At 40.6% G+C, this 23,965-nt stretch overlaps 3 long non-coding RNA genes across 4 annotated transcripts; all 3 read left to right on the forward strand.

Annotated features, from left to right (window-relative positions):
* The first annotated feature begins 409 nt into the window (after positions 1–409).
* Positions 410–13,898, forward strand: LOC143890742 (uncharacterized). Of its 2 annotated transcripts, XR_013255237.1 has the most exons (4): positions 410–1,565; positions 12,584–12,639; positions 12,741–12,877; positions 13,844–13,898. It is a non-coding gene; the product is annotated as an uncharacterized LOC143890742 (long non-coding RNA). The 2 variants fall into 2 exon arrangements; XR_013255236.1 differs by lacking the exon at positions 13,844–13,898 and having other exon boundaries at positions 411–1,565; positions 12,741–13,030.
* Positions 13,899–18,003: 4,105 nt separating this feature from the next.
* Positions 18,004–18,842, forward strand: LOC143889350 (uncharacterized). The gene is made up of 3 exons (XR_013254810.1): positions 18,004–18,238; positions 18,307–18,362; positions 18,465–18,842. It is a non-coding gene; the product is annotated as an uncharacterized LOC143889350 (long non-coding RNA).
* A 1,363-nt stretch (positions 18,843–20,205) lies between these two features.
* On the forward strand, positions 20,206–20,947 carry LOC143889725 (uncharacterized). Its single transcript, XR_013254918.1, has 3 exons — positions 20,206–20,314; positions 20,396–20,451; positions 20,558–20,947. It is a non-coding gene; the product is annotated as an uncharacterized LOC143889725 (long non-coding RNA).
* Positions 20,948–23,965: the final 3,018 nt, after the last annotated feature.

The raw sequence follows: 23,965 nt of genomic DNA on the forward strand, positions 1-23,965 counted from the left end.
CTTATTCTTCAATAAAGTTTTAATGCCAAAATATTGCTAAAAGTGTGCTTCTGGAACTGAAAAAAAGAAGAAACATAACTCTGCCTCAGGAATTATTTTGTTTTGCATGCATACCACCTGCTCAGAGTTTTGCTCAAGATCTATGAGGACCCACGATCTGAGAGACGCTTCGATCTCCTGATGATCTTTGGATGATCGGTCTTCTGGTAATCCGTTAGCAATCTCCTCGACACCATCGTCGATCTCAACCGTCTGATCGTGGATCAGGAGGACTTCGATACTCCGATCATCGATCTAGGGATTTCGGTCGTCATTTCGATCAGATTCAACCTGCATCACAATCTCCCTAGCACTTTCATAAGTTTTAATTTCATATGTTGCTCAATCGACCAATTCAACCTGGGCCAACAAACACAAATTTGATTTATATTTTAGTTTACTTCCGGATTTACATATTAGCAACGGCATTTTCATCTATTTGGCAGACAAATACAAGTACCCTTTGATAATCCAAAAGACTCACCGTACATTTTTGAGAATCAACCATATTACAGGTGGTATTTTGTAAAAATCCCTTACACTAATCAATCACAACATGGATTCAGGTTCCCATGGCGCACCGGAGGATCATAATCAGGATCTACCATTGCTTCGATCATCAGTCTCTCTTCCTTCATATTCTTCTAAACACCCAACAAAAATAAAATAAGATCTAAGAGATTGAAAGGAGCATAGAAAACTTAAAATATCCTCCGCAACAAAAATAGTTAAAAATATATAAAATTCACCTCAAGCAGATTGAAAGGATAATCTTTTCCATATATAATTTCCTTTCTCCCAGATCCTATAAAACAAAGAGATTACAAGCCTCAATATGGAAAAACAATGGGGGAAAAAAAAAAAAACAGAAAAATAAAGCATAGAAATTAAGCGAGAAGAGTACTACTACCTTCTGAGAACCAGTTAACAAAAACCAGTGAAATTAGTAGTAGTATGAGGAGGTAACATCGACCCATAATTTCTTTAACGGCAACTGTGAGGAGTAGAAACAAAAAATCACTTCTGGTTATGAAGAAAACAACTTTTCTTGAGACCTGTTAAACTCTGGTGTAATGCTAAGATAAGCAGATTAAATGGGTTTTTTTTAGAATTGAGAGGTGAGGATGAGGCTTGAAATATACAGGGAAATGATAGAAGCTTGACTAAGGACCATGGGGACCCACGTAGCTATGTTTTTATTCTTTGAAATATTTAGGGAAATGATACAAGCCTTCCCCTTCTAACATGGAAATGATATTTTCATCCCATTTCCTAGCTCTCAATCAGTGTGTCCGGGGGGAAGAGTTATTTGCTCAAAATTCTCATAAGGGCTAATTTTCCCTCATTTGAGAGTTTATAAGACTTGGAGCTAGCGGGGGACGACCGGAATCTGGCCATTAAGGTTTTTTCCGACCTCATCCGATGAGTTTTCTGGTTAGATTATCGGAAAGATCGTGTGAGGGAATGGAGCGATGCCAGTCGGATCGCCGGAATTTGCAGGAGTTCGCATGAGTTTCTTCATTCAGGTATTTTACATTTCAGTTTGTTTCCTTTTCATTAGCTTAGCTTGGTTATAGATTATGGAGAAGTCTAGGGAATTAGGGTTTCATACCCTAATTGCAAAGACTTCCCCCAATCCAATTAGATTTAGGTTTGGCACTAGATTTTCCAGGCTAGTTTTTCTTTAGTTTATTTCAAATTCCAGTGAGATACAATGCTGAATCATGAGAATTGTGGAAGATCATTCCATAATTCCCATGGATCCCCAATGGAATTCATTGAAATTTGAAATTCTAGAGAGATCCGGTAGATAATCAGTAGTAGATTAGTGCAAATAATCCCTAATAACTCTATTAACTCTCGGATCTCAGAAAAAAACGGAGAATTGAGCAAATTCTCTAAGCAATTCAGAACGTACGAATGGAATTTAGATCATATGATTTTTTATCGTACTATTTAAAAAATGTACGATCAAATCTGAAATGAACGATAGTACGAACTTTCCAGAAAATAAGATTTTTCAAAATTTTCAATTTTAAAAGTTTGATTTCAACATCCCATAGTAGAATTTCTAAATAAGAGCATATCTAATTCGAAGACCAGGATTTACTATGTATGAATGGTGCCTAACACCTTCCATTCATGTGATTTAGGTAAACTTAGATCTCTGGTTGGACAATTTTCCTTAAAACAGAGTCATACCTATTCCTATCTCAGATCATCAGATCCGTATCTGATGAGGATTTCGAACCTAATTTCTAAAAAATTTCAAATTAATAGGAGTTTAGGTGAATTTTCAAAAAGAATTTATAACTCCGCACTAAATGTGTCTAGGGGTGGCAATGGTAAACCAAACCGAAACCGAATTTTCGGTTCGGTTTCGGCTCGGTTCCGGTTCGGTTCGGCCAATTTTGCCACCCCTAAATGTGTCCACAAAAAGCCGATCTATGGAGGCTGGTCTTCACAGACATTCGTAGGTTCAAAAGCCCATCCATGTTTATCAACAAAACTAGATGACAGAAATGAGTGTGTGTGGCTCCCAAATGAAACAATACATGTGCAAATGAAGAGGATACAAGAATAGTACGTGACACCACAGTCTTCGAGACCTGTGCTTCCAGAACTGACATAAGAAACACTCACTGCTAATTAGGGCTTTTGCCCCCCATCTCTTTTTGCCCTGATGGCAGGGCCTGAGCTTGTTTTAACTCTATAAGTTGAAAGCATTAAAAAAAAAATTCTGGTGGAATTCTTGAGTTTGCTATGCTTTAGTTATGCCTTCATCCATAGCTAAGGCTTTTACTGACCAATTCGGCATAAGATCCAATTTGGAAGTCTTTAACCATCTGTCTAATGGTTCAGTCCTCCTAGGAATCGATAAGCTATCGCTCTGTATTTCTACATTAACTCTATCTGGGAAAACTTGCCCAACCTAATGAACTCGGCCTCGTATTCTGACACAGATTTACTGCCTTGTTTCAAATTGAAGAATTCATTCTCCTTCAATATCTTAATGCTGGCAGGGAAGTACTTATGTAAAATGCCTGCCTAAACTCCTCTCGAGTACATTCTCTTTCTCTCCAATGAATCCTCGTTTCTTTCTCCCACTAGTCTTCTTCTCCCCTTCGCAACATGCAAATGACATCATTCAGCTTTTCTAGAATTGTGAATCCCAAGAAACTGAAGGTCTTCTCCATACTCTCAACCATGAATTTGTTGCTAGGGGGCCATTAGTCCCCTCGAATGGCACTGCCATCCTATGAAATTCTGAAAGTCGATTACCCTGCCTCGGCTGAATCTTCTCTTCATGATGGGTAACTACCCCCACGAGAATCCTCATCATCTGGCCCAAGGTGGGAGACCTGGCCTCTCATGCTAAGGCTCCTGGTGAGTTCCCTCCCTCTGCAACGGGAAGAACATGATGGGTAACTACCCCCACGAGAATCCTCATCATCTGGCCCAAGGTGGGAGACCCTGGCCTCTCATGCTAAGGCTCCTGGTGAGTTCCCTCCCTCTGCAACGGGAAGAACATGTGGCATGCGATCACCACCCCTAACATCATGAGGCTCCTCACTAATTGGCTTTCTCTAGAGTGGGGTGTGCTCGGCCCTGGGGCTTTCAACAAGATCTGACACATGCATGTATCCTCTTCATGCCATATCTACCTATTATCATCATTGTCAATAAGATTTAGTAAGATTAAGTAAAACAACACAGATGAGCTTGAAGAGATCATCAGCTTGAAACTAGAATAGTAGACCCTAGGAACCCTCCGAGAAGCTGTCCTCGTGTGCTGGTATGATTCAGTGAGTCCCGATGGTTTCTGCCGAGGAGTCTCCCCATGGGGAGACTCCTCTTCCTCAAGAATCCCTTGGTGTCTCTCCAACCAGATTTGCAGGCGCCACCTACCTGGTACCTCCTCCCCCTGTTATTGCATCAAAACCTGCGCCTCAACCACCCTCTCTGGGACGCAGCTATGCCGACGCAATGGCTAGGAACCTGTTCTTGCCGAAATCTTCGCTGGGGTTGTTAAAGCCATCCAAAACTGCCTCTGGTATTCCTGCCCTATTTCTCAGTGAAGAAGAAGTCAGAAAGGGGTCTGCTCCTTTCAAACTAGCTTTAGTTGCCAAATGTTCTTATGGGCGCCCTCCCCTATATGTGGTCAAGGAATCGATCAAACAAAAATTCCATATTTCTGTGGAACCAGTTGTTACAATCCTGGATCAAAGGCATTTATTGATCAGATTTGGCACGGAACGAGATTTCCTCTCGGTCTGGCTCTCAGATAACATGAAGATACAGGGCTACCTCCTCAGGTTCCTGAGGTGGTCACCGGACTTCAAGCCAGGTATTGAACCGCCTATTGCCCCTGTGTGGGTAACGCTTCCGGGCCTTCCCATGTACTTATTCAATGAAGATTACCTAGCCTCAGTAGGAGGGCTGCTTGGGAGAATGTTGAAAATTGATGCTCCCACCATCCAGGGCACTCGAACAGAATTTGCAAAAATCTGCATAGAGATCAATATTAGGGAGAAGCTCCACGAAAAGTTTTGGCTTGGCTCCCCGGGCGGTGGAGGAAGATGGCAGAAGGTGACCTATGAAAAAATCCCAAAATACTGTGATCACTGTCTCAAATTTGGGCATTATGAACTAGAATGCAGATCAAAAAAAGAACACGAATCAATTAATCCTCTTAAGGATCTCTCAATGGAAGGAAGGGTCAGGGCAGCAGATGTCTCGGCCCCAGATCAAGGTGAAAAGCAGAACTCTGGCAGGGTGGGGAAGTCTACGAAGGCCTGGGTAACAAAATCATTCTCCGATCGAAGAGATCCAGAGGACACCAGAACCATGCAGGACAAAGAGAATATTGATCAAATGGTTACAGGATTGGAAGAGACAAGATTTAATGAAGAGGAGGATTTGATGAACCAAACAGAATTTTTTGCAGATGAAATATCAGCAAGGATAGCCTTCAAGGAAGATATGCAAAGACAAATTCAGTTCACCCAAATAGAGCCATCAGGCACCCATGAGGAAGGAGAACAGTCTCTGGCACATTCAGCATCAGACCAATCTCTAGGGACGGAGCTAGCTGAGGAAAGTCCTTTAAACCATGAATCAAGGGAAGTTAGACCCGAAAATTCAGAGATGATCCTAGAAGCAGGAGAACCGGAGGAGGAAATTCCAAGCCGTGTTCATTATAGTGAGGGAGCAGAACCCGGGAGATTAACAAGAGAGTCGTTAACCCCATCCTCGGAGAAGGAAACTAGCACAATCGTCGAAGACGGTTCAGAGATTCATCTCTTAATTTCACCTAGAAATCAGGCTGGTTCGAGTTCTGTTCCATTACAAAATCCAAGAAGGGACATTGAAGAAGGCACAGTCTCGGCTGGAGCTAGTCCAAAGTCAACAGTTCCTAGAAGGGAGCTAATCAAATTAGGAGTTAATGTTGAAGCCAGAATTCAAGCAATTATGGACACAGTTAGGCAGGAGAACACGGGAAGTGCTCTGTTATTGGAGAAAGATTGCCTGGAGATAATGCTTACAGAAGAATCAGCTAAGTTGGGAGTTTCATCTCAGGAATCAGCCAAAGCTCAATCTGAATTTACCACCAGGTCAGGAAAGAAATGGGGGAAGCCTTCAAAATGATTTCAGGAATTATATGGAACATAAGGGGAATTAGGAGCAGGAGCTCCCGTAGCAGGTTAAATATGATTAATAAGATGCACAAGCCATGCTTCATCGCAATTTTGGAACCATTTCTAAACGAAGCAGCGATTCAAGGGGTGGCCAATCTGTTAAATATGGATTATCACATGACAAACTCAGACTCAAACTCAAAAATATGGCTGATGTGGAATAATATGATTGATATAAATATAATATCTTCGTCTCAGCAAGCTCTATCAGTGAAAGCCCGCCATCGGGATTCGGCAAAGTCTATTTTCATGACATTAGTATACGCAAGTTGCTCAGTAGTCGAAAGAAGACTTCTTTGGAGCTACCTGTTTGACTGCAGTCAATACTTTACTGATGCGTGGATGGTGGGTGGGGATTTCAATGCCGTATTAAGTGCGGAAGAAAAACTGGGATTACATCCTCCTAACTGCCGATCTACATCTGACTTCCAAGATGCAGTAGAAGGAGCAGGATTGATTGATGTGGGATACTCGGGAAATAGGTTCACAAGATGTAATAATCAGATGAATGAAGGGTGCGTATGGGCTAGATTGGATAGGGTTCTTGTTAATGCATTGTGGATGACAGAATTCTTAGCATTAAAAGTTACTCACCTATCTCGAACCAATTCAGACCATTGTCCGCTACTTGTGAGCTTCAGGTCCAATGCCAATCCTCCTGTGGGGTCGTTCAAATTCCAAAGAATGTGGTGCAGGCATGAGAACTTTCAGGAGGTGGTCAGAGGAGCTTGGAGTGTGCCGGTAGATGGGAACGCCCTTGAGATCTTGTCCATAAAGCTAAAGAACACAAAAAGAAACCTAAGAGCTTGGAACTCGCAGCATTTTGGTAATGTTTATCAGAATGTTAAAGATGCGGAAGACTCTGTAATAAAAGCGGAAAGTATTCATCTGGAACTTCCAAACCAAGTAAACACTGCAAGCCTTGATGGGGCTAGGGCAAAGTTGAACGAGGCCATTCTCCAGGAAGAAATATTTCTAAGACAGAAATGCAAAGACAAGTGGCTTAAAGAGGGGGATCGAAACACAAAATTCTTCCATGCCTCAATTCAAATGCAAAGGAAATACTGTGGAATGAGGAGGATTATGGAAGATAACTCTTGGGAGGAGGACCCTCAGAAAATACGTGAGTTGGCTGCTAAATTCTTCCTCAAAGCCTTTCAAGAGGAGGGAGTTTCAGAAGATGAAGAAATGCTCGAAGCTATTCCTTGTCTTGTATCTGAAGAGGTCAATGTCTCGCTGATTCAAGCTCCCTCAGAAGAAGAAGTCAAGGAAGCCGTGTTTGGCTGCCCAGAGGAGAGTGCTCCTGGCCCAGATGGTCTTAATGGGACTTTCTTCACAGCTTGCTGGGAGGTAATTAAAGATGAAGTGGTGGAAGCAGCAAAAGCCTTCTTTGCCGGAGGTAAGTTATCGAGACACTATACCTCCACTCTAATTACGTTAATTCCGAAAGTGGAAGACCCAAAGGACTTTTCTGAATATAGACCAATCAGTTTGTGTAACTTCTGTTATAAAATCTTTGCCAAGATTATTGTAACAAGACTTGCCAAAGTTTTGCCTAACCTGATTTCTCCAGAACAGGGAGCATTTGTTAAAGGAAGATGCATTTCAGACAATATATCAATTGCCCAGGAAATGATGGTGGGAGTAGGTAGGAAAGTGCGAGGAGGTAATGTAATGCTCAAAATTGATATGGCCAAGGCGTATGATAGATTAAATTGGGATTTCATGCAAAAAGTGTTGGCGCGATTTGGATTCTCGGAGTCTTGGCGAAAGCTCATCGAAGAAGCAACCCAGAAGTGCTGGTTCTCAGTGGTTTTGAACGGGGAACCAAATGGATTTTTTAAATCTTCGAGGGGTCTCAGACAAGGCGATCCTTTGTCTCCTTGCCTCTTTATTATTGCCGAAGAAGTCCTAAGCAGAGGAATATCTAAACTGTTCCGTGAGGGTAAGGCTAAGTATTTCTTGAGAAGTAAAGATAGCACCCCAATATCTCATTGTCTGTTTGCAGATGACACCGTGATCTTTTCAAATGGAGGGAAAGCAAGCTTGAACCAGATTATGAGATTCCTAAAGCGGTATGAAGCTATGTCAGGCCAGCTAGTTAACGCTAACAAAAGCAGCTTTACCACATCAGACAAGATGACCCTCAGTAGGCAAAGAGCTATTGGCAAAAGTACAGGGTACATGCAAAAGAAGTCCCCTATAATGTATCTAGGAGCTCCCCTATTCACGGGTCGTCTTAAAGCGAGTTTCTTTGATGGGCTAATAGATAAAGTTCGGAAAAAGATTGAAGGATGGAAAGGGAAAATGTTATCCTCTAGAGGAAAACTTATATTAATCAACCATGTTCTATCAAGCCTTCCCATCTTCATCCTGTCAACATTATCCCCTCCAAAAAAGGTTCTCCAGCGCATTGACAGTATAATGGCCAACTTTTGGTGGGGGAATTCAGAATTTGGGGCTAGAAACCATTGGGTTGCTTGGAAGAAAATTTGCAAGCCAACAGACGAAGGGGGATTAGGCATAAAAGCTATGGAGGACCTATGTATTGCTTTCCGAATGAAGGCTCTTCATAGGCTTCACCAATCCCATGGGCTATGGGCCTCATTCTTGAAATCTACCTACAGCAGGGGTAAACACTTAAATTTAGTGGAGCCAAATGCAGTCTCATCAAAACAATGGAAAAATATTATTGCTACAAAACCCTTGTGGCAAGAAAATGCGAGGTGGACTGTTGGAAAAGGAGAGGTGTTTTTCTGGACAGATATTTGGATAGGGAATAAGCCATTGGTGGAATATACAACAGGATTCCAAGGAATCGATCTTAAGGGAAAAATCAAAGACATGATCAATGAGAATGGAGAGTGGAAGAAGAGTCATATATTGCCTTTTTTTCCTGGTGGTTGGGATGCAATTATGGACAAGGTTAAGATCGTCATCAACCGATCGCCTGACAAGCTCATTTGGGCAAAAACATCGTCAGGTAATTTCAGCTCTAAATCGGCTTGGGAAGTATGTAGAAGGAGTGGCCCTAAAGTGAGTTGGGCGCAAGGTATTTGGGATTCCATCCCACCTAAGATGGGTTGTTTCTCTTGGAAACTTTTCCTCAATGCCATTCCAGTGGACAGCAGAATCAAAGATCTCAAAATCCAGATGGCATCCAAATGTGAATGTTGTAAGCACAGTAAAGAAGAATCAGTTGATCATCTGTTAGGTAACAGTGGCCTAGCAAGGGGAATCTGGGAGTTCTTCGCAGACCTCTGGGCCATGAAACTTCTTCCATTGCAACCAGTAAGGAGCAGGATGCTTGCTTGGATATCATATGGCAGGAAAAGGAGCACCCAAGCTGGATTTCTCCTTGGCATGTCAGCTTTGATTATCCCTTGGGAAATCTGGAAGGAACGTTGTAATAGAAGAATGGAAGGTAAAGAGAGAAGTACAAATTGGGTGATTCAGCAAATATTAAATAAGTTAAAAACTGTGAGCTCTAGCCAAAAATTCACCAAAGAAAACAATATGGTGGAGTGTTTAGCTTTGGAGCAAATCCAGATTGATCCGCAGAGGCAAAAGATCAGCAGGGATAATTGGATTTGGTGGGAACGTCCGATGATTGGTTCGCTCAAATTGAACATTGATGGAGCAGCCAAGGGAAACCCAGGAGAGTCGGGAGGCGGTGGAGTTATGCGAGATGCCAAAGCAAAAGTTATATTTGCTTTTGCGTTCTTCTACGGGACATCTACCAACATGGTGGCTGAAGCGAGAGCTCTATTGGACGGCCTTAGGCTATGCAAAGCCTTTGGGTTCAAGAATTTCGTAGTAGAGTCAGACAGCAAAGTTCTCATGGACTTCATCTCTAAGAAAGGAAGCCACCCCTGGTCCATCTCTTTCTTCTGGCCCGAAATTATAGACCTCATGGACTTCATGGGCCCTCATCATCAGCACCAGTTTAGAGAAGGTAACCAAGTGGCAGATGCTCTTGCAAATGAAGCTTGCAAAGCTAGATCTCATCAAATTTTCCATGGATGGTCAGAAATGCCTCGCATAGCCCGGGGGGCTGCAAGATGCGACACTAATGGTTTTCCAAATATTCGCCCAAGCAAATGAACGAAGCAGGTGGTGTTGTGTAGGGTCTTTGGTTCCCCTTTGTTTGTCGCGGTCTAGAGGGCTGGTTGTTTGCCCTCCTTTTGTATTGTGCCTTCAATAAATAATATGCTGAGGCCCGCCCCGGGGTCGCATTCCTTTCCGGGTTAAAAAAAAAAAAAAAAAAGTAAAACAACACAGATCCAGAAATTTACAATGCTATATGTAACACAACGAAACTACACTATGTCCTCGGAGCTCATAACTGTTCGTACTTTTATACCATCATAACTCGCTCACATGTCGAACTAGGTGTCCCCTGTGCACATGAGTCCAACATGTGGTTCCTTTACGATACAACTAAATGATGTGATAACCAGAGGTCCCAGGCGCACAAGAGTCTGTCGTATCAATCCTAGGTGCTCCTTTCCTAGTTTCTACCCAACACTCAATTTACGAGTTCAATTCTAATGAATCAGCTAGTTCTACTAGTCTATAGGTTCTTTAAACAATGCTCTGATATTACTAAATTGTCACGCCCCGAATGGGGGTATGAGATAGCGTCGCACGCCCATGGATCACCGCACAGAGGCGTAAGGCAAGCAGATCAATTATCACTTGTTCCATAAAAAGCCTACACTACCGTTAGTTCCATAGCCCCACTAACCGGTGGTTGACCGGTCTAGTGTGGTCACATCTATTGCCACAGCCCCAACTGGCAGGTAACGATACCAAAGGTACCACGGGAAAACTCCCAAGATTGTGCCTTCAATCGATCTACGTGACCACGTGCTAATGCCACATCCCCAACTGGCAGGTAACGATCCCAAAGGTACCACGTGCATCCTTTTTAGATCTAGTGCCACATATCCACTTCTAGATGGAGAACCCCAAATACATGTCTAGCCTAATAACACGCATGATCAAATCACGACCAAAAGGCAAAAAACCAATTCCATGGAACCAACAATGCAATAAAACCAGTAAATCTTTCCACAACAAAAGTCATGCACACAAGCTTGATCTTTTTTTAGAAAATACAATATTTTAAAACTTGATCAGTTTCTTGAGACATGATTTCATGAATATAATCACCAAAGCACAAATAAATATTTCCAAATCAACATGGGATTGAAAACATTGGTGTTGAGATAAGTCGCTTACAATTTGTTGATCAAAGTCTCCCTCACTACTATGTCTCTAAGCATGTCATGGTGTGATAATTAATCATAAGTTAGAGTTTGTGCACTTAAACAAGTAATCCGGGAGAGATCACGCCCCAAAATCAGCCTTAGAGGGCAGAATTGCAACCCAGCGAGGTTACCGGTTTCTGTCGATTGACCAAAGGGAATTGGAAATTTTCCTTCGACTGGTTTCGATCGACCGACCATGACTTTCGGTCGACCAAACCAGAGATTCTAGGGGTATTCCCAGACCGCGTGGTTTCTTTGATTTTTGTGTATATTTCCTCCGAACTTGTATATTTTACGAAAAATTTAGTAGGACAACATCCTAAGATTTAAATTTTCGATTTATTCATCATTTCCTCTCTCAATCGAGATTGGTTAATACGAATTTGCCGGAATCCTTACAAAGCGATGATTCCAACAAGTCCAACAATTTGCCAGGTGACAAATCGGCATCAACCGAGGACAAAACTCATCCCTAATCCCTGATCTTTACCTACTTAATATGCTTTTCTCCCTAAACCAATGATTTAAGTATCTCTTACCTCGAAAATAGGTTTATTTAGTCATGACACCCCATACTTATTCCCCTGCTCTCTGAGTCTATGCCGCGCAGCCAAACACTACTTACCACTATTCTTCTAAGTAATTCCAGGCAAATCCAATGCTCGTCACCTCCTTGTTGACTTCTTATTCTACTATTCTACCACTATTCTCCAAGGTAATTCCAGGCAAATCCAATGCTTGCCTCCTCTCTCCCTGTTGACTTTTCCACTATTTTCTCCAAGGTAATTGCAGACAATTAGTCCACTACTCTCCCAATCTATATATGCTGCGCATCCAAACATTACCATAAGTAAACAAGTATTCTATGAAGAAAGTGGGTAGGGCGTTGTGGAGAAGAAACATCATACCATGTAGGGAAAGACCAGATCAGGTCAATGGAGTTGGTAAAATATCACGTCAAGACTTAATATTTATTTATTATTTATTATTATTATTATTTTTTGGTAAGTCAGCTGGGGTTAGGCAAGACCGTACCAGATATCATAAATGAAAGAGGAGAATACAAAATCTAAGGGGGCTCAAAGGCCAACAGGTGGGGAACAAGCACCCATACAACAAAAGCAAAGCAAAACTCAGAAAGAGACATACAGGGGGAACAGAGAAAAAAAAGCTAGATCCTTTTGAAGGGGACTCCAGAGGAGTCAGTTTATATTTATTTATTTATCGTGATAGAAGCAACACGTCAAATAATATATAATTTTCATCAAAAAATCCGGAAGTTGTCCGAATTAATTAAAGCTGGTTTTGCTATTTGTACCAGGGCAAAAGCAGTTGTTCTTGGGTTCTGTTTCCAACATTTGCCAAAATTCACAGCTAGATTCTCCTACCTGAAAACAACCCATTTACTAAAAACTAGAGAGATCTCATGGGTCGATCTTACCTTATCGCATTTGTTCTAATTTCAATTGTTTTGGCTCTCTACTTCTCTCCAGGTAGTTGTTTCCAATTTTCCTACATCTTTATTTTTAATTTTCATCACATCAACTTTTTTTTTCCTCTCTCTCTTTATAGGATTTGGGTCCAAGGAGATGATATTTCGTAGAGTAACTCCTCTCGATCAATCTACGGTGGGGTTTTCTTTCATTTTCCTTTCAATTTCTAATCATTTTTAAAGCCATTTTTTGTAGGCCATGGTTTTAAACACTTGTTTTCTTTTGATGTTTTTTAGGAGGATTGGAAGAAAAGTACACTGTTGATGGATTACGATACACCGCACATGAATCTGAATCCTCGTATTGGCAATTAACAATCAAAAGAACAACAATACACAAGGACGTGGGTGGCAGTTGAAGATAATAAGCACCAGTTATGTAATCCTTGTGTTGTTTTCATGATATTTTTTTGTTCCATGTGTGAAGGAAAAACTTTAATCGGGTTAAGTAATCGTTTAGCTTAGAATTCGCTTTGAAGCTTGGCTGGAGTATCTGCATATTAATTCAATGCATGGGTACATGTCAATTGATACTAGGGGTATAATACCCTGCCCACTGCATACTTTGTGATTGTCATTGTGGCGCGTACATTACTTTTTGAAGCTGTCTTGTCACAAAAACTCTGATATCACCACAACCATACTTTTTGACTGTCACAAAACATCTTATATTTTGTTAGGGATTTGCTAAGGTGAAGCTGTCTCCATTCACGAGGTGGCTGGTCTGACATGCAACAGACCAGCTGCGAAAAGCCTTTTGCGATGGACGCTAGCAATTCCCATTTTGTTATTGTCACAAAACATCTTGTTTTTTCGTATTTAAAGGTCCGTCAAAAGGTTATTACATTTACCAAAAAGCTTTCACGAGGCAATTAAAGAAGAAAAGACAGCTGAGTTTGTGCAAATATAAAAAATGGCTGTGCTGATAACATTTCCCTTTCTTTTTACGTTTTGATTGAACTTGTTTCGTATCAGAGAAGCAGGATTCGTACCTGGAGTTGGGGATTCGCGAATCCCCGAATCGCGAATCCGAACCGTGATTCGATTCGAATCCCCGATTCTAGGGAACCCCGATTCCCAATTTATGAAAACTCCGATTCCCACTTTATAGGAACCCCGATTCCCAGGCGATTCCCTGCGAATCCCCAACGAATCCTAACTCCCCAACGACTCTCAGCGAATCCCCGATGAATCCCCCGTCGAATCTCCGTCGACTCTCTGGCAAACCCACGATTCCCGCTTCCAACCATCCCAGGAGCCTTCGATTCCCGCTTTCAAATCTCGAATCGAATCCCGCTTTCAATTCCCGCCTTGGCAACCTTGTTTCGTATACCACGTAGGACTTGGGAGAAAGGAAATGAGATTCGAAAAGGCTCCCATCAAAATACTTGAGGTTGGTTTTCCTATTTCTCATGATTTTTCTTAATTTTGAACTGTTTTAGTTTTTGCCATAATCATGAACTCTTGCATCATTGTTGTTGTTTTTTAGGTGAGAAATGAAGAAGGGGGGTTAATGCTGGAATCTCTAAAAGGAGACTATGATGAACCCCGGCCAAACCAACCTAGTGGAAAAAACAAGCCTAAAGATCAGCCTTCAACATCAGCCACCGTTTCCTAAACATTCAAGTTAAATAAATAAACCAAAGCTCTACACCGGTTGTTTTGGATACTAAAATTTGTGCTCATGTTACTCATGGATTCTTTGCCTTAGTGTTTAAAAGTGAATTTGCATTTGGGTTTGAGTCAGTCCTAATTACATTAATAGCATTAATAAAAACAAGTTCGATTTGGTAATTTTTTTTTGGAATGCATCTCTAGTTAAAACTCCGAATCAAATAGACAGCAAAGAGAACTAGAAATCTTCAACCTGTGGATGTATTGATAAGTGGCATCACATGAACTGAATTACGCTGCAATGTGAATGCCATATTCATTTTGTCATGCCCCGAACCGAGTTCACGGCCAGGCACGTAACAACTGACAGCGTTGCTCACCCATGAAATCCAATTCACAGACATGCAAGGCCATCTAATCAATCACCACCTGTAAGCAGAGCAACTAAAGTCTAACATTAACTTAAATCAATAAAAAAAAAAATCTGTAAGACCATTTTCCATAAAGCCACTACTAAAAATTGTTCATAGTAATTAAATAGAATTCACACCAATCTCTCTTAATCATATTAAATGAAGTAAATATATTGGACGACAGTCTCCTTAGCTATTCCTCACTCACCCCAAAATCCAGCGATGCAATCCCAATTAATCATCAGAATTACTAAGGTAATAATAGAATGAGCTTAATGCTCAGCAAGTAGTATAATACTAATCTAGTTGGGTCTAAGCATGGCAAAAACAGAAAAGCTAAAACAGGTTATTCGAGTAAAGCCGGATCTACAATGTTGGTCATGAAATATGTATTCAAATTGTCAAGCCCAAACAGTTATCACGGCCCCGGCACATGACAATGCTGCATACCTGTAAAGTAACCTCTAGCAGTATGCAAGGCTAAGAAGAAATATTCAGAACCATCTATAGCAATTAATCTACGTTTAAAAGGTCATACATAAATCAAATTCTCCCTCTCTCTCTCTACCCAAACATAGAAAAATAACTGTATCCTTTAACACTATCCGAAACAATACTCATTGTCTATAAACTTAAATGAAACTGATAAGAATGACTCAAAGAGATTATGCCTCCGCTCCCTCGTTAGTACCGTGAGGATCAAAATTTGAAAATGCATGTACAATCCACAGTAAGCCAAAGTGCAGTACGTAATAGCGTATCATTCTAGTTGGGTCAGGCATGCCACATAAGGAATTTGAAGAGAGGAGTCAAATGAGAAGAAATGCAATAAGATGATAATAAAAATTCTTCACATGTCTGATCAGCTAAATAATGGACCAGAGTGAAAGGAATCATGAACTTACAGGTAAGTATCCAAAGGTTCATATGCCAAAGTTCAAAGGTATCAAGAGTTCAATGAATCACACACAATAGGCAACAATATCAAATCAACAGCATTTCTACCAATGGGGGATATACGTTGGCCGCGTCTGGGTAATCGGCCTAGTAATGTAATACCAAAATTTACCGTGGTTCAAAAGACACGCTATTTTACACCGGCGGTGAATGATGTTGAAACTAGTTCCTATTCATATTCACATATACCTGTCGACGCAGCCAACATATAGCCCCCATTGGTAGGATCAGAGTTCTTATGCTTGCCAACGTATTGTTGGCCCATTGGCGGGGCAGTTCAAAGTTCAAATCTAAGCATCACATGAAGTGTCCACAATCATGAAATAGATGTAAGGATTGGTAGATAAAACAGATATATGCTTATCAGAATCACAACCGAATAATACATAATCATAAATTGTTTATAGTTTAGAAGTCGGATACATAGCTTAGAAGAATATGGGTTCTTATCATGTCACAACCAAACAATACATGATCAAGAAGCATTCATTATCACTAGATCATACACACACTTCAAAGGGACATAAATCCAACCCCACGACTTCGGACGCTCGAATAGAAGTGTTCAAACGCCCAAAGGAGGTTTCGCGCCCAGACAGATGGAATCAAAAGAAACCGAGAGCCCAGATTTTTGAAAGTTTTGCATGTGTTTTGGAGCAGCTTCCCATACTCTCCTCACTCACGGCCTTCTCAAATCTTTCTTCTACTAGCTTCGTTTGGTTGCCCTGAGTCTCAGCAGCCGTGAGGATTTTGAAGGAATTCATTGTTTTGTTGCCATTCCTTGTTTGGTTGCCATTCCTTTCTTCTACTAGCTATTAGATGTCAGCCTTAGTGCAACGGTAAGGTTGCTCCATTGTGACTTGGTGGTCACGGCTTTGAGTCACAAAAACAGCCTCTCTTTGCATACAACTAGCCCTACCCAGACCCCGCAATGGCGGGAGCCTCGTGCACTGGGCCACCGTTCCTTCCCAGGTAATTATACATTTCAAACTCCCACCCCCCCCCCCCCCCCCCCCCCCCAAAAAAAAAAAAAAGAAAAAGAAAAGAAAAGGAAAACGATAAATGCACCCCTTTTCATCACATGGGACACACAACTGTAGTGTACCTGGCAATCAAATCTGTTGAATTCTTCTGACGTGAAGTACATCAGCCCCTCTGCAGTCATTGATACATTACTGCTGGGTGTCCCAAGTAATGAAAAGGGGAGCATTTATCATTTCCCAAAAAAAGGTAGAATTTGGCTTGAAAAATCTTGGTACTGGTACTTTTTTCTCTCCTCTATTTTTCTCGCTCCCCTCCCTGTATTCTATCTATTTAGTTATGACACCCCATACTTATTCCCTTTCTTTCCAGAGTCTACACTGTGCTAACAAACACTACTTACCACTATTCTCTGAGGTAATTCCAGACAAATCCTGCTTGTCTCCTCCCTGTTGACTTCTTATTCCACTACTCTCCTAGGCAAGGGTGGATCTAGGGGGGGCAATACCTAAAAATCTGAATTTTCCTAAATTAGTAGGTTTAGATATCAAATTTTCTTAAAACTTCCCCCCTTGAAATTAGGGTTGCCACTTCAAATTAGGGATTTTTTCCAAGTATGTTAGCATTTTTTTAGGGAAATGATAAGTTTGCCCTCCTTTTTTACTTGGGATAGCCCACTCTAGTGTAAAAGATAAGTCAAAAATACACTTGGCAAGGATGTCGCAAGTAAAAAATAGGGGTGGATCGATATATCACTACCCTTTTTATAAAGTTGCCCCTAAAAATTGGGATTTTTTCCTTCATAGTTTAGTTATGTTTTTCGTATAAAGTTCCTATATTATAGGCTTTTTTAATGACTTTCTCATTCGCAACCTAAATCTCTCCCTTTATGCGAACTCACCTTAGTTAAGCAATTATGAGATTTTATATGTTAGTGCACGTAAATTTTTTCTCAAAAAATACTGCGGGCCCACTTCATCGGATGATCCAAAGTTTTCATTTGTTGGGCCACAACATAAATAGGTTGCTCCACGTAAATCATCTCCATAGGATGATCCTAACCCTCCGATCGATAATGAGATTGTCCTTTAGATTGAGGGCTTAGTATCATCCCATAGAGATCATTTAAGTTGTGTAGAACATGAGATGTATATAGTGGGTCCCACGCATTAGAACACAAGGTGTAATTACTGGGCCCCGCTACATAAAAATATTAGGTGTAAAATGCGGGCTCCACCTTAAGGATTAGAGGGAGATGGTGGGCCCCACCTATCAAAATTTGCAGTCCAAAATGGTGGGCCCCAACATGCTATAACAACCATTTTCTGCCCCTCCTAAAGTATATTACTGGATCCGCCCCAGCTCCTAGGTCAGTGCTGCGCATGCAAACATACCTAGGTAAACAAATATTCTATGAGGCGTTAGGGAGGAGGCTAGATCCAAGTCAATGGAGTTGGTGAAATAGCGCCCCAACTTTGTATTTATTTATTTAACTTGATAACAACCTAAACTGACGGTTAAGGAATGCGGATTGAAGCAGCAAGTCTAATATATATTTTCACCAGGAAATCCTTAACTCTTCCTAATTAATTCAAGCTGGTTTTGCTATTTGTACTAGGGTAAAAGTGGTTGTTCTTGCCAAAATTCACAGCTAGATTCTTCTATCCGAAAACAATCCATTTCTTAAAAACTAGAGAGATCACATGAGTCGATCTTACCTTATTGCATTTGTTCTAATTTCAATTATTTTGGCTCTCCACTTCTCTCCAGGTAGCTGTTTTCAATTTTCCAACATCTTTATTTTTACTTCTCATCACATCAACTTTCTCTTTTTATAGGATCTAGGTCTAAGGAGATGATATTTCGTAGAGGAACTCCTCTCAATCAATCTATGGTGGGGTTTTCTTTCATTTTTCTTTCAATTTCTAATGATTTTTAAAGCCATTTTTTTGTAGGCCATGGTTTTAAACACTTGTTTTCTTTTGATGTTTTTTAGGAGGGTTGGAAGAAAAGTACACTGTTGATGGATTACGATAAACCGCCCCTCAACATGAATCCTGGTATTGTCCCTTAACAATCAAAAGAACAACAGTACACTGGGACTTGGCTGGCAGTTGAAGATAATAAGCACCAATTATGTAATCTTTGTGTTGGTTTCATGATAGTTTTTTGTTCCATGTGTGAAGGAAAAACTTTAAGATGGTTGAGTAATCGTTTAGCTTAGAACTCGCTTTGAAGCTTGGCTGGAGTATCTGCATAACGATTCAATGCAGGAGTACATGTCAATTGCTATGCCCACAGCAACTAAGTAAGATTTTATGTAAAGTAATTACAAATTTAATATGTAGTGAGACCCAATTGAAGACATCTATAAGGGAATTTGTGTGGATGGTTCTTAGCAGATCGAGGGTCGGATAATTTGTCATGGTAATCGGATCAGATTCATCAGATTATTTAAATCAAAGGCCGAAGGCTATAAGTTCTTGATCAAACCTATTTAAAACGATCAAATCAATGATCAGATGTTCAGATCAAATTCATCAGATTATTTAAATCAAAGGCCGAAGGCTATTAGTTCTTGATCAAATCCATTTAAAACAATCAAATCGATGAACCAACAAGCCCAACATCACATGATTCGACAAGTAAAGAGCCCCCATAATTTGTGAAAATCATATGGAAGGTCGCCTCGGGGAGAAGTTTTCCGATATTGGGTTCGGTCAACCGAACACGCACTCAGTCGATCGAGCTTCGCTTCGGTCGACCAAGTGGGCCTTCGGCCGATCATAGCGTAGGCACTGGATTTTTTAGAAGTTTTCAGTTTGGAGTTCTGCCGACTGAATAATGGCACGGTCAACCGAACCCCACTTTCTAGAAGGGTCTCCTTGTAGGTGTGTGGCACTATCATGTGTTGAGCTGTTGTCCCGATTCGGGCTGTTGTCTCTGATAGTTGGCTGGTTTTATTTTGGATATGTGGATTAAATTGTATGTATGATATCGAATGCCTTGCACGCTTGTAAGGCTCTCCTTGCAGGTGTGTGGCTGGGTCATGGTCTCCATTCGAAGCGTGACGACTTTTTTCATTTATTTGTCATTGGATCGGATTTGCCCAGTAAATTTTCTCAACAAACCAGATTTCTTTAACTTCATATAAATTGACGACAACTTTTTTCATTTATTTGTCATTGGATCGGATTTGCCCGGTAAATTTTCTCAACAAACCAGATTTCTTTAACTTCATATAAATTGACGACAATACCCCTATTAATTAACTAAAGACGATTAGGGATTTAGGGTATTTCAGACAGAAAGGTAGGGATTGGTGGCTCATTGATATTCATGAATAGGCTATGCCAAATGAAGAGATCTACAATGAAGAGAAGGGAAACTTATGGATGGGATGTGGCCATAGAAATGAAGAAGATGCTGATGGCAGTCCTATATCACTTCTAGACAGATGTGAAGAAACAAAATCAGAGGGGCCACTACCATATCCTTTAAAAATTTGGATTCTATGCCATCATAGTGATAGGCCTCTCGTTTTTTCGCTTGGGGTGTAGCTTCTTAGCTTACTCTAATATTTGTTTTGTAGCATTGTCATGTTGTTACAGTTTGTACCTAGGCTCTTTAGCTGTTGTGCCCCTCCCACATCCCACTGATTAGATTTCTGAGTCCCCACTTTGCCTCTCTTCTTTTTTATCCTTTCCCTTCTATAAATGCATCTAATACTCTAGTAAGAAATCGTGGGAACCATTTTCTTAAACGCCCTGAAAGAAGTTATGGGTCGATCATACGTTCTCACTGTTCTTCTTATTTCATCTGTTCTTTCTCACTGCTTACACCAGGGTAATTGATTTTACGTCTTTTTACCTTTTTCTTTTTCTTTTTTGTTGCTTTCATTGAGGCTATTTTTTCTATGTATTGTAGGATTTGGGGGAAAGGAAATGAGATATGAAGAAGCAGCTCTTGTTAATCAACTTGAGGTGGACTTTTCCCTTTTTGTTTGTCTTTGTTTTAACATGGTTAATTTTCAGCCGTTATTACAGGATAAAATCCTAAAATCTTGCTTTGTTTCTGTTGGATTCTCAGAGGAACTTGGAGAAAAGAAGAGTCACAATTGAATTTACTACTGATTATGATGGTCCAGTGAGAGGTGCAAAACCTGGTGGACAATGTACCCCAGTAACCCCACCATTAAGCATGAAACAAAGAGGACGGGCAAAGAGAGAGAGAGACAGGGGGTGTTAAAGTTAGCATAATTTTCTACTGTGCCAAATCAGATACCCTGGCTGAGGAATGTAGCTATTTCATTGCTACTGAGTCAGCTCAAAACTCACTTTGAGACTTGCCCATTGCTTCTTCTTTGTTTCTTAATTTGTCTATTTTGTGAGTGTTTTTTAGTAGAAAACTCATTGAGTCAACTTGAGACTCACATAAGGTGTGAAACAACGAATTACTCCATAAGCTTAAGCTGTTAAAGATGGCGTTATTTAATCTTTTATACTTTAACACTCTCCGTCACGTGGGCCCCCTCTTTTTTAGGGTTGGCCTACACGTGTCACATGTGACCCCTTTTTATGGGTTGGCCAGTAGATGTGGATTTTTAATGTCAAGGAGCTTTGAACCCATGGCAATTGCTCTGATGCCATGTGAAACAACCAATTACTCCAAAAGATTAAGTTGTTAAAGATGGTGTTATTTAGGGGCCGTTTGGATACGCGGATTTTAGAATTCCGAATTTCTTCAAAATTGTAGCTAAGAGACAAGAGAAGAAGCGGACCAACCATCGTTTTTGACTCGTTTTTTACTTCTCGCCCTTCTCTCCGTCAGCAAGAACATAGCAGATGCTCCCACATTTCCAGGTTTTAGAAATCTCAGGATGCAGGAGAGATTTTTAAAACCTGATTTTCTTACTTAAAGTCCAAGAAACGCTGTCAGGACAGTATACAGCAGCTTGATCATGAACCATCTTTAACACTGTTTTTCAGACTAAAAACCTGGATTCTAAAATCCGCGTATCCAAACGGCTCCTTAATCTTTTATACTTTAACATAGGTCACCTACACATTAATGCTAATGAATTATAAAGAGAAGAATACTCATACCGGAGGCTTCTGAAAAACCATTTCCTAAGTACCGTCCCACAGCCCCACAAAGTATGATTAAGGTCAATTAAGGTGAAACAACTTTTATTTAGTTAATCTAATATCTGAACATTTGAATTTAAAGACAACTCACATATGATCAAAGATGTGTCGGTGCGCTTAGGGTACATTTGCAAAATTAAGCAACTATTACTCTATTTGTTATGCGTTCAAGACATCAGTCTGCTTCTAAATTTGGTAACAAGGTTCTCATAATTTGGTCCAAAACCCATGAGAATGTAAATAGCCTGGTCATATTCTTGAATATGATGGATGGATGATGCAAATTGATAGGCTAACATCTTAGTACTGGAAGGGAGTATGTGACTCCGACGACTCACCCCTAAAAGCTAGCTGTTAGAGGGAGGGTGCACATTCCCTTATAACCCATCCCCATCCATCTCACTTATCCGATGTGGGACTATTTGCTTTTGCGTGGAACCCCAACAATCTCCCCCTCCACGCGGAAGCAACGTGGACCATCTCGCCCCTCCACGCGGCAACAATGTGGGAACCACGAGATCTTCTCTAAGGGAATTCCACTGTCCTCGGAGTCATACCGGGGTTACCGAGATCTTCCCAGGAGTTACCATGCCCCAGCTCTGATTTTGTTGTTTTTAGAAAGGTTTTTCGATTGCCTATCTAAAGAGTCCAATCTTATGCAATTTGGACTTGATTTGGCTACGTTAAAAGCATTTTACAGATATGGTATAGTTAGATTACAAGATTACTATTTTACGATGTTTTAGTCATGTTTCTAGTTTTTATTTTTGTTGATTTAGATAGAAGATTGAGAATAATTGTTTGGCAAGTATTTTGGGTTACTATTCTTAGGTTTTGGCTCTCTATATAATGTAATGGCATGAGGAAAGAAAGGGAGATTGAATAAATTTTATTTTTGGGACATCACTTGTGAAGATAGCATTGGCTCTTTCACGTGGGTGAAGGAGCGTCGTACCTTTCACGTATTATATTGAAGTTTTTCTCCAAAACTGTGGCATGGGTTTTCAAACCCACACGAGATTATTTTAGTTGCTGCTTGTGTTAATCTTCATCTTGGTGTCACTGCCGCCTCATGCTTCCCTGCATCACTAGGCCATTCAAGAAATTCTTTGGGTTGTAGACGACCATGGAACTCCGAAAAATTAATCTTGATGGAGTCGAAATCACGATAGATCCTTCCCAACATAGCCTCCTCACGAGTATTGGCGAAGGAATTCACATTGGACTCGTCACTAGAACCTCCATGGCTTGATCCACTATGCTCACTACGAGCCTCTTGGAGTTCAAGTCGCATAGTAAGTTGCTCAATTTGTCTTCGAAGCGGTTAAAGTTCATCATCTCTTTCATCTCTCAAATTTTCCATCATATGGTTACCACGCCTTCGTCTACCTCTTCGTACCTCCATGAAAACTAACGTTAGCTCTGTAACACATGATGCGAATGCTTAAGAGGGAAGAAGAAGAAATCTAAAACTTAAGAACGCAACAAGAGAAGAAGAACCAAAATGGGAACAATGCTTAACCCTATTGATATAAAATCAATTACAAAAGTTTATCAAAATAAAACCCCCCTTCTACAGATGATTTCTATCAATTTAAATGAAAGACATTAAGAGAAAATCCGTTCAAACTCCTCCACAAGCTAGCTTAGGGACTTACATAACATTAATCGCTTTCGAACTCAAAAAATTTGACTAGCTTGGGAACCCACAGACACATACCACTAAAACTGCAGAGCCCAAATACTTGTTGAAAATTTCTCAAAATGTTGTACAACTTCCTAGTTTACCACTTTTCCAAATCTTGCCATCTCGAAGTCAAAGAATCAAGTTGAAAAAGGCCAACAACATTATAGCGGGAATACACTTTGGAACTCCACCCAAGCCACCTAGGCATGACATGGGAACCATGTTGGCACTACAACAATTCCCTAGGTTAACATTGAAGAAGAACTTGTTATTTGAGCTTCTAATCCGTGAGTATCATTCACTGTGTTATTTGAGATGCTATAATGGGTTAAATAGTTTACCGGAATAGAAAATAGTGCAGGGTTAAGTTAGCTATATATTGTTTTGATGAAAATTGCTCTGATATGATATGCACTTATTGATATCGAATGCCTTGCATGCTTGTTGGGTTTGCCTTGCAAGCATGCGGCACTGTTACTATCCGGGCTGGATTCCGGGTTTGGAGCACGACACCGTCAATGTGGGATCAACAATAGACAAGAATTTTCTCCTTAATTAGATCAACAGAACCGTAAAGTAGTTGGCTTTTCTCCACCATAACATAATTTCTTGGTTTGACTATAGAAATACCGTTATTTTAATGACGAAATGACACATCATACA

Source organism: Tasmannia lanceolata, unplaced genomic scaffold (genome assembly GCF_043159265.1).
Source record: "Tasmannia lanceolata isolate RefF3 unplaced genomic scaffold, GAP_Taslan_0.1 ptg000013l, whole genome shotgun sequence".
Classification (NCBI taxonomy): domain Eukaryota; kingdom Viridiplantae; phylum Streptophyta; class Magnoliopsida; order Canellales; family Winteraceae; genus Tasmannia; species Tasmannia lanceolata.